Source organism: Megascapheus bottae, chromosome 12 (genome assembly GCF_031878675.1).
Source record: "Megascapheus bottae isolate mThoBot1 chromosome 12, mThoBot2.hap1, whole genome shotgun sequence".
NCBI lineage: Eukaryota > Metazoa > Chordata > Mammalia > Rodentia > Geomyidae > Megascapheus > Megascapheus bottae.
In genome coordinates this window covers 15,360,209-15,376,476 of record NC_143520.1, presented here as the reverse complement: position 1 = coordinate 15,376,476, position 16,268 = coordinate 15,360,209, and positions in this window count along the sequence as shown.

Sequence of the window (16,268 nt, the reverse complement as noted above, 5' to 3'; positions counted from 1 at the left end):
CCTGTTGATGTGTTGAATTATATTAATTGATTTGTGTATGTTGAACCAGCTTTGCCTCCCTGTGATGAATCCAGTTTGATCATAGTGTATAATTTTTTTGATGAGTTGTTGTAGACGGTTGGCCAGTATTTTGTTGAGAAGTTTTGCATCGATGTTCATCAAAGATATAGGTCTATAGTTCTCTTTCTTTGATGAATCTCTGTCTGGTTTGGGGATGAGGGTTATACTGGCTTCATAGAATGAGTTTGGTAAGGAACCTTCATTTTCAATTTCGTTGAAGAGCTTGAGGAGTATTGGTGTGAGCTCTGCTTTGAAGACCTTATAGAATTCAGCTGTGAATCCATCTGGCCCTGGGCTTTTCTTAGGTGGAAGTTCTCTAATTGCCATTTCTATTTCAGAGCTTGAAATAGGCCTGTTGAGTTGGCTTAGTTCTTCTTGGTTCAGTGTGGGTATGTTAATATTGGCTAGGAATTCATCCATTTCATCTAGATTCTCAAATTTGTTGGCATAAAGGTTTGAGAAGTATTCCCTCATGATATTCTGGATCTTGGTAATTTCTGTCGTGATATTACCATTTTCATTTGCGATTTTGTTTATTTCGATATGCTCTCTTCTTTTTTTTGGGAAGATTTGCTAAGGGCTTGTCAATTTTGTTAATTCTTTCAAAGAACCAACTCCTTGTTTTGTTGATTCTTTCTACAGTTTTTTTGGAGTCCAAATCATTTAATTCTGCTTTGATTTTAATTATTTGCTTTCTTCTACTGGGATTAGGGTTGGTTTGTTGCTCTTTTTCCAGGAGCTTAAGGTGAGACATTAACTTGTTGGTTTGTAATTTTTCCAACTTGTTGTAGGTACTCAGCGCTATAAATTTTCCTCTGAGTACTGCCTTTGCTGTGTCCCAAAGGAGTTGGTATTTTGTGTGCTCCTTACTGTTAAATTTCATAAACTGTTGGATTTCTGTTCTGATCTCTTCGATGACCCATTGGTGATTCAACAATGTGTTGTTCAGTCTCCATGAGTTACAGGGTTTTCGTTGGTGGAGATGTGTGTTCAGTTCCAGTTTGATGCCTTTGTGGTCTGCGAGTGTGCATGGAATAATTTCTGTGTTTCTGAATCTATCCAGGTTTGTTTTATGGCCGAAGATGTGATCTATTTTGGAAAATGTTCCATGTGCTGCTGAGGAAAACGTATATTGTGTTGTTGCTGGGTGGAATATTCTGCAGATGTCTGTTATATCTAGTTGGTCTATATAGTTGTTCAGTTCTAAGGTTTCTCTGTTGAGTTTTTGCCTTGTTGATCTGTCCATAGGTGAAAGTGGTGTGTTAAAGTCACCGACAATCACTGTATTTCGATCTATGTATGGTTTCAGTGTAAGTAAAGTTTGCTTGATGAAGTTTGGAGCTCTGGGATTGGGTGTGTAAATATTTAGGATCGTTATGTCTTCCTGGAGGAAAGATCCCTTTAGTAGTATGTAGTAACCTTCTTTGTCTTTTCTTACTAATTTTGGTTTGAAGTCTATTTTATCTGATATGAGGATGGCAACTCCAGCCTGTTTATGGGGGCTGTTAGCTTGATAGAGTTTATTCCAACCTCTCACTTTCAGAAGATGATTGTTTTTTGGGGTAAGATGTGTCTCTTCAAGACAGCAGAACGATGGCTCTTGCTTTTTGATCCAACTAGACAGCCTATGCCGTTTAATTGGAGAGTTAAGTCCATTGATATTGAGAGTTAGGATTGAGAGATATTTATTAGGTCCTACCATTTTTAAAAGCTTTTATTTGGGCCTGTGTCTTGACAGTTCTTGTGGTCCTTAGATGGTATGCTGTTTAGGTGCCATTTCTTTCCCTATATTGCATTTATTTTGGTTTTCTATGTATAGAACATCTTTCAGAATTCTCTGTAGTGTTGGTTTTGTTGCGACATATTGTTGCAGCTTTTCCCTGGAATGGAATGTTTTTATTGTTCCCTCAGTTATGAATGAGAGCTTAGCTGGGTACAGTATTCTTGGTTGGTAGTTATTTGACTTAAGGGCATGACATATATGCTTCCAGTCACTTCTTGCTTGCATGGTCTCTGGTGAGAAGTCTGGGGTTATTCTGATTGGTTTTCCTTTATGGGTTACTGAACCCTTTTCCCTGGCTGCCTTTAGGATCCTTTTTTTTTGGTTTCTATTGATCCAGTTCGGATTACGATGTGGCGGTGGGATGTTCTTTTCTGGTCAGGTCTGTTTGGGGTTCTAAAAGCTTCTTGTATCTGGATGGGTCTGCCCTTCTGGATATTTGGGAAATTCTCTGAGATGATTCCCTGAAGTATATTTCCAATGCAATTGACCTCTTTCTCCACGCCCTCCTCAATACCAATTCGCCTTAAATTAGGCTTCCTAATTGTATCTTGGACCTCCTGAAGCGCTCTCTCATTTTTCCTAGATTTGGATTGACTCATTTTCTGTTCTTTCTCTATAATAACTAAATTATCTTCAGCCCCTGAAATTCTCTCCTCTGCATTGTCTAACCTGCTATCAAATCTATCTACTTTATTTTTCATCTCCCTTGCTACTAATTGCTCATTTTTGATGCCTTGCATCTCTTCTTTTAGATCATGTATGGATTTCTTTAGCTCCTTGATTTCCATTTGAGTGGTTAGCTCAGTAGCTTTATTTTCTTTGAACATTTGCTGGAGTTCGGTCACCTTTTTATTTTTGGATTCTATGAATTCATCCATCTTTCTTTGAAAAACCTTTATTATGGCCTCCTTTATGGCTTCTTCTTTTTCGCTTATCACCTTGTTTATGGTTTCCTTTTGTTCGGCTATCGCTTCCTCCCTTATCTCTTTCTTTATATTTTCACATTTTTCATTCATGATGTTTATCAATTGCATTTGTACAGCACTTGGAAGACTCTCCTCTAGGTTTGCCAGTGACTGTTCCATTGGTTGTTTACATTGGGTGGGGGGGGTTGGGGGAGGTTGTTTCTTGATTTGACATTTTTCTTGAGTTTCTTGTTCTGCCCATTTGAAAATGGGAGCAAGATTAATACTAAACACGATTATAGTTTTTCAGATATAACCAACCTAGACCTCTGTAGCTGGCAGACTCTAGATGTTCACAAGTTTTGATTGGTGTTATCACTCTTTCTTTTTGTGCAGTTACTGACCAGTCTAATAATCCACTGATAAGCGATTTATACCCAAACCATAAGCCTCTCAGTCCAATCTCTGTTGTCTTTAAGTCCCTCTGAGCCTAGAGAATAATTAAACACCTAGATATACAGTGTTGCTCAACAGCCATCAAGTGTAGATCCATGCAGTATAAGGGTTGAAAGACGAGCAGAGGTCCAGAGATAGAAAAATAGAATGAGAGAGGTCAGGGGGTAAGTAGGTAGCGTATTTGAGTACAAAGTTTGGAAAGTATTAGAATAAAACTTATGTGTTGCTGCGCGACTAGCTCTTAGCCCAACCAGTGGCCTCCCAGTGGACCATGGGATGGATCTGCGAGCTTCCGTCTGAGCATGATTGGTGGACGTTTTCCTGTGCTGCTTCCAGGGGCGGCCCCAAGCCAAGGGTCTGGGGATTGAGAGTTTCAGGGGCTCTCAGCAGGACCAGCAGGAGACCCCTCTGTTCCCAGGGGCGGGGCCCAGCTGGGGACGTGGGCTCCAAGGGCGGAGCCGCGCCTTTTTGGTTCTCAGAAGGGGAGCTTGGCTGCTGGTTGGCCCTTCAGATCCCTGCTGTGTTTCCACTGCTTTGTCAGAGTCTGTGACTGTGGGGGGGGGCCCTCCGTGATGTCTTGCTCAGGATTCCCAGCTGGGGGATGCCCCGCTCAAGAATTGAGGGGGGGCAGATACTGGTTCCTATTTACCTGCACCCCCTACCCACTGTTGTAAGGCAGGGTCCCAAAGCCCTCCACTCTCCAGATCCAGTGGCCTGGGAGAGGAGCCTGGTGGGCGGGTGGGAGCTGGGACAGCTCCGACTCCCCTGGTGGGGTGCTGAGTCTTAGGGTCTGCCTGCTTGTCAGTCTCCAGTCAGATGGCTGGGGGTTGAGCCCGTTGGGCGGGTGGGAGTTGGGACAGCCCGCCTCCCTTGGTGTGGTGCTGGGTCTTATGGGTAGCCCGCCTGTCAATCTCCAGTCAATGGCCTGAGGGAGGGGGCTGTTGAGGGAAGGGACAGGATTCTAAATTCCTTGCCCCCCTGCTCCCGCCAGTCTTTCTCGGGCGGGGTGTTGGGGTCTGAGTTAAGTTCTATTGCTTGGCACCCGCTCTGCTTTCCCGATGTGTTTGGGGACGCGCTGTATTTCTCACGCCTCTGCGGATGTCTGCGGGTGCTCCACGGTGGTAGGGAGTCTTTCACTCCCCTCTGGTCTCCGCAGCCGCCTGTGTTCTGCATCTGGGTTCTGCTGCTTGCTGTTCTGGTTCCGCGTCTGGGTTCTGCGGCTTCCGCCGTTCGCTGGCCCGGTTCTGTGCTGGTTTCTGCAGCCGTTGGGCTCCCAGCCTGTAGCCCTCCACTGCCGCTGCTTTTTGTGGATTAGAGCCGGTGCTGCTTTCCCAGCATGGATCTGGCACCCGCTCAAGCTGCTTTTCGCAGCTTGGTCAGGCGCCAGCTGCCACTTTCCGCGGCTTTTGGGGTTTGGATATGGTGGCGAGAGGTGGGGGAGGGGTCCTCGCGTTCCGAATTCTTTGAGAAAGTTGGATGTGAGCTTTATCTGGATTTCTTTTCCGGTTTGAGTCCTTCTCCGTTGCTTTTTGAGTTTGTTGTTGTGGATTTCTTTAGGTAGTTGGCTCGTGGGACTCCCTGGTTCTCTCTTTTTGTCAGAAGTAGCTAGGCAGCGTCCCTATTGTCTCGGGGCCATCTTCCTTCCCCTCAGGGGAAATTTTAAATAGTGAAATTCATTTAAAAAACTCACTGTTCTCCAACTCCTAAAATTAATAAACCACTTTAGCAAAGTGGCAGGATACAAAATTAACTTTCAAAACTCAGTAGCCTTCTTGTACAACAACAATACACAAAGAGAAGGCCAAAAATTCCATTTGCAATAGCCCCCACAACAATAAAATACTTAGGAATTAACTTGACCAAAGATGTAAAGGAATTATTTAATGAAAACTATAAAAGCCTAACAAAAGAAATTAAAGAGGACACCAGGAAATGGAAAGACATCCCATGCTCATGAGTAGGGCGAACCAACATAGTGAAAATGGCTATACTGCCAAAATTGATATACAAATCTAATGCAATCCCCATCAAAAATCCCAAAGACATTCTTTACTGAAATAGAAGATACAATCCGAAGGTTCATATGGAACAAGAAAAGACCTAGAATAGCCAAAACAATTCTAGGCAAAAAGAGCAATGCTGGTGGTATTACAATACCAGACTTCAAACTCTACTATACAGCCATAATAACAAAACAGCATGGTATTGGCACAAAAATAGACCAGAAGATCAATGGAACAGATTAGAAGATCCAGAAATAAAATCACATACCTATAGTCAACTTGTATTTGACATAGGAGCCAAAGATATACAGTGGAACACAGTCTATTCAATTATTGGTGCTGGCAAAACTGGGCAGCCACATGCATTAAACTAAAAATTGACCGTAGCCTTTCACCATACACAAGCATTAACTCAATGTCAGACCAGAAACCGTGAAACTGCTACATGATAGAGCAGGAGAGACACTGAAACTCATAGGCACAGGCAAGTGATTCCGGAACAGAATCCCAGGGTCACAACAGATTGGAGAGAGACTGGATAAATGGGACTACCTAAAAATAAAAAGTTTCTGCACAGATAAAAGCATCGCCACAAAAGTAGAGAGACAGCCAACCAACTGGGAAAAGATATTTACCAATAATACATCAGACAAATGTTTAATATTCAGTATCTACAGGAAACTCAAGAAACTAATCCCTCCCAAACCCAACAAACCATTCACTAAATGGGTCGGGGAAGTAAAGAGAAACTTATCAAAAGAGAAGATTAAAATAGCAGAGAAGCATATGAGTGAGAAAATGCTCATCATCCATGGTCATAAAGGAAATGCAAATAAAAACAACCCTAAGATACCACCTTACCCCAACAAGAATGGCCAAGATTTTGAACTCAGACAATGACAGATGCTGGCAGGGTTGTGGAGAAAAAGGAACCCTACTGCACTGCTGGGGGATTGTAAACTAGTTTAGGCACTCTGGAAAACAGTGTGGAGATTTCTTAAAGAACTGAAAATTGGCCTTCCCTACGATCCTGCCATATCACTTCTGGGCATCTATCCTGAGCACCATAATCCAAGATATGATAAGGACACCTGCTCAGCTATGTTTATCTCTGCACTATTCACAATAGCCAGGCAATGGAAACAATACAGATGTCCTCCTGCAGATGATTGGATAAAGAAAATGTGATATGTGTATATATATATATATATATATATGAATTCTACATAGCCAACAGATAAAATAAAACAATGGCATTCGTGGGGAAGTGGATGAATCTAGAGCGAATTGTGTTGAGTGAGACAAGTCAAGACCAAAGGAACAAAAGGCCCATTGTATCCTTAATATGTAGCTATTAGATCCAAACAGTACAAGAGCAAGGACTCAATATTTGCATACCCAATGCTATGGACATGGTACTGGAAATATAAACACAACTACGTAGACATAAAAACTTATCATTCTATAGACATAATGTTTTATTTCATAGATTAATATGTATCTATGATATACAAACCCTTAGCCTAATTTTAATTATGTTCTAAAAACTAAGTGACAGTGATTGTATATAGAGATTCCCTTCTAGAATACTTGTTTGTTAAACTCATCATTTGAAATATGATGTAAAAATCAATGTTAATAAATTCTTTTTTTAAAAAAAAAAACCCTCAAAATTAGGGGACTGGTATTGTGGCTTAATGATAGACTGCTTGCCTAGCAGTTCAGTTCCTCAGCACAACATAAAAACAAACAAAACAACTCATAAAGAAAAACTCACTGTCTAACAAAATGAATATTAGGAAACTTGTACTTGAGAAGTGTGTGGGGGTGGTCAAGGAGTGGGGATAGACAAATGAAGAATACAGGCATAATATTCAATGCACATCCAATGGAACTAGTTTTCCTAGGAGAACTTGGACTGGGAGGGATGGAGAGAATGAGGAAAGGGGTGCCATTGATTAGGATGTTTTGTACCTTTCATAAACTGGTAACCCTTTTGTACTTAAAGAAAAATGGTATAATTTAAATAAAAAAGGACAAACATACAGTCCAAAAGTAGCTCCGCTTTTTTCATATATATATATATATTATTGTAATTAATAGAAGGGTTAAATTATATTCCCCAGATAGAAATGCATTACCTCATAAAGACTGATACCCTTTCTCATGCCTTGGTCCCCATATCCCTCCTCCCACCCCAGCCCCTCATCTTGCTTTCCCCCCTTCCCTGTCCTATTTCAAATAACCAAATACACATATATACAATATGTCAGATAACAAGGTAAAACACTGTAACAATATGAGATAACCAAGGGACAGCAAAAGAGATGAGAAATAATATAGTACATTAAGGACAACAATAACTCATTATATGGCTTTTAAGTGAGGTAAGCCAGACCCAAAGGAACATAGGCTCAATGGTTTCCCTCATTTGTAAAAATTACTGCACCCCTAGGATTCTCCTAGCAGAGGATTACAATAGCTCAAAACCTAGATACATAAATTCATATAGGATGAGACTAAATGAAAAGATCTCCAGGATATGAAAACAAGAACTTTATTTTGTGTGATTGTTGTTCTGAATGTACTATGCTATTTTTCTTCTCTTTTGTTGTCCTTTCGTTAATGTCATATTGTTACAGTATCTAACTTGGTTACCTGGCATATTGTATATATATTTTTTGTTTATTTAAAATATGAAAGGGAAGCGGAAAAACATGATTGGGAGGAGGTGGGGAGAGGGAAATGGGGACGAAAACATGAGAAAGGATATCAATGTGTGAGAAATAATTCACCCAGTATCTGGCGAATATAACTGTAACCCCTCTATACATTACAATAAAAATGTGTCTTAAAAAGTAGCGCTGATTGGCTAAGATGACAAGAGTGAACTGGAGCAATGTAGATAATTAAAATAAAACTAGTTGAGATTGTTTTATAGAAGCCTATAGAATAATCAGTCCGTATTTGATCCTGTTGTTAATGAGAGCAAAATGAGGGTTTTTTTTGTCAGCAGTGTTTATGCAAACATTTGTCTTTAGAGAGATAAATTTATGAACATCATGTTCAATATATTGAAAATAGAAAGGTTTTTTTTAGCAATCTAGGTATAAGTTAATGGGAAATCTAAGCTAGATTGGTGAGAAAGAACATGGAAATAAGGACTGAGGTTAAGAGGAAAAATGATGCTACAGAGACTCCTAAATGGCTGCATTGTGCTGAGCTTACACGGAACAATTACCAATGATTATTCTGTAAATTTCAGATGGAGTGAGTCATGAAAATAACAAAGATGGTGCTTATCATTTTATTCAGACCATTTGTTAAAAGTAAACAAATTCTTCAAAATTCTTTTTTCTTGGCCCTGTCAATCTGAATACTCTTGCTTTGGATGGAACTATTGGTAAATTGTAAGGTAGCAATGTGATAAAGAGCATGTTAGTCTATATTAAGATCTTGATGTTTATGAACAGCTTAGAAAGCTTTGTCTTTGAGTGTAGTGATGACTATGGGCTTGTTGGTTGCTCTCTGCCTTAGTGTTGAAGGATGTCATTCCTATTCTTAATTTGTTCTAGAGTTTTATCATGAACAGGTGCAGAATATTGTTAAATGATTTTATATATGTATGGGAATGATCACGTGTGTTTAACATATATTCTGTTGATGGAATATTTTATGCTATTTATTTGTAGGCTACACCAATTTTATATCATTGGGATTCTACTTTATTATGGCGAATAGTCATTCTAATGTGCTGTGACAGGTAAACTGGGCCTATTTGCAGAAAACATAATTTTATACACAGAAACTTTTAGATCTTGATGGGTAATATAAGGACGTCTATAATTCCACATACTCAGAGGATTTAACTCATAGGTCATTGTTGAGGATTGATATTGTATCTCCGTGAAGAATGTTATTGGTATTTTGATAGAAATTGCATTGAATCTGGAGATTTCTTTGGGTAAGATGGAAATTGTAACCATCTCAATTATTCATGTACACAAATTCAGGATATCTTTTCTTTATTTGTATCTTTAAAAATTAATTTCATGAATTTAACCGGGAGTTTGGCCTAGTGGTAGAGTGTTTGCCTAGCATGCATGAAGACCCAGGTTCGATTCCTTGGTACCACATACATAGAAAAAAGCCGGAAGTGGTGCTGAGGCTCAAGTGGTAGAGCTCTAGCCTTGAGAAAGCCCAAGGGGAGTGCTTAGGCCCTGAGCTCAAGGCCAGGACTGGGAAAAAAATTAATTTCATAAATTAAACTGGGCATTATATTAAGTGAAATTTCATGCCGAGAAAAGATAAAATACACATGATTTCACTAAATTGTGAAATCTAGCATTTTTTTATCACATAAGGTGAGAGTCTGTTGTTTATTTAGCTACAGTGATTAGAGGAATCAGGTGGTTTCAAACAAAATATAGGTAGTCCTAAATAAGAAGCATAATTTTCCTCTTTTTTTTGTTGAAGAAGAATGACTCTTAGAAGACTCAAGACGCATGTTAAGTCTCACATTACTGCCATATTGAGAAAAATGCATGCTTCTGAACAAGGATTATGTGATAAATAAATCTTGTATAGTAGAGGTAGGATTAGGTGATAAATAAACCTGGTGTAGTAGAGGTAGGCCCGCCTCCAATGCTCAGTCTATAGTACAGAGACACACAGGGAACTTGGGTTGAACTTAATGTGGCAAACTTTTTTTTTTGAGGAGGGCCAGTTTTATTTTTTATACTTCGAATTTCCATTTATTTTTTATTTTGTTGTCTGGGTGATGAATAGAGGGTCAGGTAGTGTATACATTACTTCTTCAATATTGATACCTCTAATATTGCATTTTTTGTTGATTATGGGGCTTGAACCCTGGGTGTGGGCACTCTCCCTGAGCTCTACAACTCAAGCCTAGCACTCGACCACTTGCGCCAAAGTGCCACTGCCATGCAAAATTTTTAGTTTTGTTCAAGAGCTTGAACTCAGGGCCTGGAACTGTTCCTGACTTTTTTTTTGCTCAAGGTTAGTGCTCTACCACTTGAACCAAAACTCCAATTCCAGCTTTTTGGTGGTTAGAGATAAAAGTCTCCTGGACTTTCCTGTTTAGGCTGGTTTTAAACTATAAATCTTCAGGTCTCAGCCTATGCAGTAGCTACAATGACAGGCATGAGTTACCAGTGCTGGTCTCTATATTATATTCCTGATAGATTAGGAAAAATTCCTTTTACTGCTGATAAAAGGAACTCAGAATCCCTATTGCTCTTCCTTTCCAACTTGGGCCTGGCAGAAAAGCTCCTGCAAAGAAGGATGGTGAATAGAAGAGGATGGTAGATAGAATAGGATAGTGAATAGGATTATCACCTATCCTATCTCTATTATACAAGATTTATTTATCAAATAATCCTAGCTCTACTATACAAGGTTTATTTATCACATAATCCTACCTCTACTATACAAAGTTTATGTATCACCTAATCCTTGTTCAGGAGCATAGAAATGACAGTTAAATGGCATGCATTTTTCTCAGTGTGGCAGCAATTTGAACAATACTTTACTAGACTTCATCACAATGAGGCGGTGATCCAAGAATACACCATTGCCACTCACAAGCACATCCGAGGAGTGGACCTTAAGAAGCGCACTCCTCGTACACTCAGAGAGATCTGGAAGTTTGCTATGAAGGAGGTAGGGACTCCTGATGTGAGCATTGATACCAGGCTCAACAAAGCTGTCCTGGGCTAGTGGTTGTCTAGAAAGCACAATGAGGATGAAGACTCACCAAACAAGCTCTATATGCTGGTAACCTACGCCCCTGTTACTACGTTCAAAAATCTACAGGCAGTCAATGTGGATGAGAGCTAACCAGTGTTTGTCACATACAACTATAAAATTGCTTAAAAAGAGGAACTCATATTTGTGAAATATTACATAAATGAAATTTGTAAAAGTACAAAAAAAAACCCTGAAGTGAAATGTACCCAGTCTTACTATCAAGAGACTTCAGTGTATGTGTTATATGTTTCTGGACATATGTTTCTGGAATAAATATAGGAATTATTGATTGTAAAAGTTATACAGTTTTGAAAACTGGTTTAAGAAAGAACTTTTCAAATCTACCCTGTCTCTCTCCAATGGGAATATTTCCAAATTCATATACACACAATTCTTATATACACATATGGGAGCCTGAGTATTATGTAGGCATTTTGTTTAGGAGTATCTCCCTTAGCAGATTAGAACTTTTGTGGCAGGACCACAAAATGCTTTTGTTTTTGTTGCTGTGAAGGAAAAGCACATAAACGTAAGCATTATTCTCCTGAAAGTTCTAAGAAAATAAATTAAGTGGCAGTCCTTGCTTTCACAAGCCTAGGGAGTAAACTTTTTTCATAATTAGTGTTTTCACTACTAAGAGATAGACAAATGCAGACAATAAAATACAAATCGTGGATAAATATATCTAGAGAGAATTCTGTAAGAGGAACAAACTAGTGCACTATGCTGCTCTACATTCAAAAATCTACAGTCAATGTGGATGAGAACCAGAAAAAAGAACTCATACTTAACATTTGTGAAATATTACACAAAAGAAAGTCATGACAGTACAAATGAATTGAAGTGTACCCATTCTGATTATTGAGACTGCAGTACTGCTGAAATAACTACTCTTCTATTGCTGTTTAGCACCAGCTAACTATACAGACAATACAAAAAGAAAATGTCAAAAGCATTTATGTGCATAAGTGACTGGAAGTAAAAACATTTAAGTGTATTTTTTTCTCTCAAGGATTTGAAAATATGTTAGACAATTCAGACTGTTTTAGATTACTGACATAATTTGTATGGCAAGACATAGAGAGAGAATGCTACCTCGGCTGACCGGATTGCAGAAGATTAGTCTGTGATCTATGACTTTAATTTTGTTTGTTGTTCTCTCTTAAGAGACAAAGGCAACTAGTAGAACAAAGAACAAAAAATCACATGGTACTAAGGGTGGTGGTGCATGCCCTATAGCCCTCTCTATTAAAGGGGAATCGATTTTAAGAACTATAGGTCAAAACTATCCAGGCAAAATACTTCAACAAGTGATAGGATATGCCAATAATGCCAGCCAGCTTTCAGGTGTGAGTGGACAGAGCATGTGCCATTATCTTGTTCTGAATAAGATTTGTCATTGTGCAAAGCATGTTGCAAATTGCAGATAAATAAACCATATTTTCCATAAATGGAAATCTATGCCTTCTTATTCTGAAATAAGATTTGATGTCTTATAATAAGAAAGCTGAATGAAGCAATTATAGTGACAGGAAGCCTCAATTTGGATTTCTAAAACTCTTACCTATTGAATATTCTAATACCTAAATTGAACTAGTATTTTATATTTATGGAGGCTTAAATACTGTTTAAGATAGTCTGTCTTATGCACAAGATGAGCTAAAGAATATGGATAAGTCACATGCGCCAAAAGAGTGTTAAATAGGTAGGACAGGGAGCATGGAAAGGTTTCCTTGGGCCTATTTTCAAATATAGTAATTTTGTAATTCAAGACCAGATCTTTTTGGTTTTCAATATTTTTTTCTGCTAAGTCAAGTTCAAAGCACTTCATACAGTTATTATGTCTATTCTGTTAGACATTGCATCCCTAGGCACCAAACTTTGGCAGCAAGTCACTAAAGCTTCTCCTGATTTCTCATTGCTGTGTTAGCATAAGTTTCATAGGAAATTGCTTCCCATTTTGGATGAAAATTTGGGAAGAAGGCCTGCAGTAGAAGGTCTGCTTCAAGTCTCAGCTTGGAAGCAGCAGCACAGGGCAAACCTGAGTGCCAGAGAAAGAAGTACTGTGGGATAAAAATGGAAAAAGCAGAGCAGAGACGGCAGGGCACAACACAGGCTCATTGCCTTGCCCTGAACAAAGTCATATGAAATAATTAGCCAGGCAGTTTCCAATGAAATAAGAGATCATGTCTATCACCTTTCTGAGTAAAAAATGTCATTATTCTTCTTCAAAGTTCATGATTCTTCTACCTTCTACAACTAATTTATACACAGAATCTGAAATCCAACTTATTTTGGATCCTGGAGTCTTTATTTTATTGGCCAGAAGATGGAGCCATTATATAAAAATACTTAACAGTGGTCCTCACAAGACAATAGGTTGGAAATGAACTTTACAACTTGGGGAAGGGGAACCTGAGGGGTGAGGGAAATTGGGAGCAAAACAGGAAGGGTAACAATGTTTGATGAAAAAAAAGTACTCATTACCTTACCTATGTAACTGTAACCACTCTGTGCATCACCCGGACAATAAAACAAAATTTAAAAAAATACTTAAAATGCTCAGGTTGAAATAGAACCACAATTTCTTTCTCTACTAAATTATCATAAAATATTTTATGAAAGATGAAGTCATCTCTCATTTTGCCCATAACTTGCTTTATGCAGGAAAATAACATAACACCAGACACCGAGTATTCAGTGGGTAATTTTAAGGATATGCAAGTTAGGTAGAGCAACTCGTTGGTATGTTTAAACCACAAAACTATGATTACTCTGTTTAGCTCACATCACAGGAACATTTACCAAGTGGCTATCATTTAAGATGTACTGGGGCTTGACATCAGAGCCCAGGTGTTGTCCCATAGTTATTTTGTTCAAAACTGGTACTCTACCACAAGTCCTTGGGGCTTTCTTTTTCTACTTTTCTTTTTTTATTGAGACTTATTTCACATCTTCCATATACAGTTTTAATATTGGTTTGATATTTATAAGTCATACAAGTCAAGAACTTTATTTTTTATTCTAGACTTTATTTTTTATTTTTTATTTTTTCCAGTCCTGGACTTGAGCTCAGGGTCTGACCACTATCCTTGGACTTTCTCAAGGCTAGAGCTCTAACACTTGAGCTTCAGCACCACTTCTGGCTTTTTTTTTCTATGTATGTGGTGCCAAGCAATCAAACCCTTGTCTTCATGCATGCTAGGCAAGCACTCTACCACTAAGTCAAACTTCCGGCCCCTATTCTAGACTTTTATTTCATTGGAATATAAATTTCCTTCGTATTGTTTAATGAACCTATACATTTCATTGGCACTCATTATGAGGTATCCATTTGAATCTCTGATTTTATTAATTTTGATCTTCTACTCTTTCCTTTTTGTTCATTTGCCCCAAAGTTTATCAATCATATTTATCTTTTCCAATACTTACTTGTTTCATTGACCCTGTGTTTTTGTCTTCAGTCTGTTAGTTTCTGTCCTAACCTTTGTTAGTTTTTAGCCTACTAATTTGGGGCTTGACTTGTCTATGTTTTCTAACAGCTTGGGGTTTATGGCTAGGTAATTTATTTGAGATAGGTCTGTCTTTTGGGTGCAAGCAGTGAGCTATAAATATTTCTCTTAGCTGTATCCTAAAGATGTGGTAAGTTTTAATTTGCATCCATTTCTAGTAATTTTTAAAATTTTTCTCCATTGTTCATTTGCTGTATTAATGGTACTTCAACCGTGTATTTTGAATTTTTCCTATAGTTTTTAGTTTTTGTGTTTGTTTTTCTGTTGATTTGGGTTTCACTACATTATGGTTTGATAAAATACAGAAGACTTTGCTTTTCCTTCCTTTTCTTCTACTGAGGCTTGAACTCAAGGTTGTATCTTCTTTCTTGACTATTGTTGCACGTGTCTGGAACTCTCCCACTTGAGTCATTTTAACTTTTTTAGACTTATTTGTCAATAAGGGTCTCATTAATTTGTTATCCCCAGCTGACTCCAAACTATGAATCTTAGATCTTAGACTCCTGAGTAGCTAGGATTGTAGATGCAAACCACCAGTGTCCATCTTCTTCTTACCTTCTAAGACTCTTTATGTACTAAAATATGAATTATTTTGAAGGGAGTTTCATAGGTTGCTGAGAAGAATGCATATTGTGCAACCATTAGATGAAACAATCTGTAGATATCTGCTGAATTCAATTGGTTTCTATTTTCTTTCTTTCTTTTTTAGCCAGTCATGGGGCTTGAACTCAGGGCCTAATCACTGTCCTTTCTCAAGACTAGTGCTTTCTCAAGACTAGCGCTCTACCACTTGAGCCACAGCACCATTTCCAGCCCTTTCTTATATGTGGTGCTAAGGAATTGAACTCAAGGCTTTATGCATGCTAGGCAGACACCCTATCATTAGACCACATTCTCAGTCCCAGAATTTAACTTTTGCTGTAGGAAGTTCATTTCATATCAATTATTTTATTGAGATGGATTCAAATTTTATTTCTCACTATGACTATCAGAGAAAATATTAAACAATTTGATTTTTTAAACATTCTTACATACTATTTTATTGACCCTCAATAAGGAAAATGACCTAACATGGAAGTAATTATTTCTGATATATATTAAGATCACCAACAGAACATTATACTTAAATAAACCAGACAGAGATTTGCCTTCACTATTTACCCAACTATGGAAACAACCACATATACATTTTTGAATCAGAAAAATTCTTGTAAATGTAAATGTTTCTTGTTTTTAACATACATTATTTGAATTCACAAATCTCAAAAGTACCAAAGTTTGCAAATATTTTAGTGTATTTTACACAGTGCCCAATGTTCACTCTCTACCACTAGATGGCATTAGTTTCTAGGGTGGTCTGTTTATACACAGAAAAAGGAAAATCTAATTACCTCACTTTATGTAGATGGCATTGTGCTCTAAGATAAGACAAAGGTAGCACAGGCTCCAAATACCTCCAGTAGCGGATTGGCTGCCACACCACCATTACTTTCTAACTCTTGATTTTCTCTTGTCAGCCCTTACTCTAATAGCTTCCTGTGGGTTTCCATTTACAAAAATAACAACAACAACAAAAAAAAACAAATGAAGACAAATATATTTAATTAATAGCTTTAATTAGTAGATTTAGAAAATTCAGAAGAGAATCATTTAATTTATTTCCAAATATAGTTCTGGTAGTAGACAATAAAGTCTTGGTGTCTAGTACACTATCACAACCTCATTAACAAGTACACATTGCTCTATTGCTAAATGTGTGTGCATTTTCCTTTCTTGTCTC